This window comes from Cryptomeria japonica, chromosome 7 (assembly GCF_030272615.1).
Source record: "Cryptomeria japonica chromosome 7, Sugi_1.0, whole genome shotgun sequence".
Taxonomy (NCBI): domain Eukaryota; kingdom Viridiplantae; phylum Streptophyta; class Pinopsida; order Cupressales; family Cupressaceae; genus Cryptomeria; species Cryptomeria japonica.
This window is the reverse complement of record NC_081411.1, coordinates 99,272,252-99,274,192: the sequence shown is the minus strand read 5'-3', so window position 1 is coordinate 99,274,192 and position 1,941 is coordinate 99,272,252. Positions and strand designations below refer to the sequence as shown.

Here is a 1,941-nt window from a genome sequence, read left to right as displayed (position 1 = left end):
TTTCTTGACACGTCATAAGGCCTATCAAATAGATCCTATTATTCCACTTGATAACTTATATGATCTAATTTATAAATTAAATCATGATATAGAACTTAAACCAAAAATTTTATTATAAATAAAACTTAATCCATACTAAAAAAATAAATAAAACTTGATTAATAAATTTGAAGGATAAATTTTTTTACAACAAAAAATTTAAACTAAAGATTATAAGACAATATATATTTATACCAAAAGAAAAGTTAAAATATAGTATACAAATATTTGCGATTTCATTTAAGTGTACATTTTCTTAAAAATATTTAAAACATGTTAAAATTCCAATAGTGCATGGGAAGAAACAAAGAAAATAAACTCCCTCCAACAACCAAAAAAAAAAAATCAAGTATGTATTTTTCTCAGAAATCAAGTGTTCAAAGCTTGCAAAATATGATAGGGAGAAATAAAGTGGAGGGCATCATATTGACTGTTTTCTGTAGAGTGGCATCTATGTGGATTAATCACTAGTTAAGATAAGATACAAAGGGCCGGAACTAATAACTATACCTCTATCAATATACCTATATCAATTTACAAATTCAATAGGAAGATATTGGTGCTTAAGTTTTTTATTAAAATGTAGTTTATTATTTGTAAGCGAATATAAATTTTTATTAAAATGTAGTTTATCATTTGTAAGCGAATGTAAATTTTTATTAAAATGTAGTTTATTATTTGTAGGTGAATGTAAATTTTTATTGTTAATAGTTTAAAAAACAATTGCAATAAACTGTATATTTTTTTTTTACTATTTCTTAAATTGAGATATATGACTAGAGAGGAAAAAGATTTATGATTAAAATTAATTGAAAAATATATTCTACATAATTATATTATATAAATTTATTTTTCTTTTCTATAAAATTAAAAAAAAAACTATTGACCTCGAGCATTACAGAATTATTGATTATTTTGTAAACATGAATCAAACGTTTGAAAATTATATGATCTTAATCCACACAAAAAAAGGTGTAATAACAAAAGTAATTATTTATTAAATTTTTAGTCTAAACCTTCCCTGTGTTTTTTCTCTTTGAACAATATTTTAAATATGTAGAGGTTCGGGAATATATTTCATCTTTCCTTTGAAAAATGGTTTGCATTATCATAAGTTTTCTGTTAATTAAAACAAACAAAAATATAAAATGTATACAACGTCGATATGTCCGAGTGGTTAAGGAGACAGACTCGAAATCTGTTGGGCTATGCCTGCGCAGGTTCGAATCCTGCTGTCGACGATAAAGTTGACTTTGTCGAATTAGACACAAAAATTAAGTCAACATAACCTTTTATATGTCACTGTTGCGCAGCTTCGAATCCTGCTGTCGACGTTAAAGTTGACTTTGTCGAATTGGACAAAAAAAAATTTAAGTCAACATAACCTTTTATATGTCATTGTTGCATTTTAATCATACATTTTGTGGTCTTTACTTAACTACCGCACGCATTTTGTACTTTTTTTTAAAACATATTATTGAAAGCATTATAAACTGTAGCAGTTTATTATAAAACATGTGGGAGGCATCTTCATTCCAATATGCCTCATCTACAAAATATAATTCGAATTATATTCATTAATTTTTTTCCTTTCAATCTTTGCTTTTTCCAATATTTTGATTTACACATATAAAAAATTTATTATTAATAAAAAAATATTAACCTTTCAAACAAAGCTCAAGTCAAGTTCTAAGATTATATAGAAAAGAAGTCTGATAAATCTGTACAGTTTTATCAATACAAATAATGCATATTTAATCTAATATTTTTTTGCTCGCTAATGGGCCGAGACCGTAAATTTTATTAATTTTAAAGAAAATAATTACAATTTTGTGTAAATTCGGTTCAGTGTGGGCACCGGTAGGAAAGAACCGAACAAAGAATTCCTGTGGTCTTGCCCAA

The 1,941-nt window shown here is 25.6% G+C and overlaps 1 non-coding gene across 1 annotated transcript; it reads left to right on the top strand.

Moving 5' to 3' along the window:
- The first annotated feature begins 1,198 nt into the window (after positions 1-1,198).
- Positions 1,199-1,280, top strand: TRNAS-CGA (transfer RNA serine (anticodon CGA)). The gene has a single exon. It is a non-coding gene; the product is annotated as a tRNA-Ser (tRNA).
- The last annotated feature ends 661 nt before the right edge of the window (positions 1,281-1,941 follow it).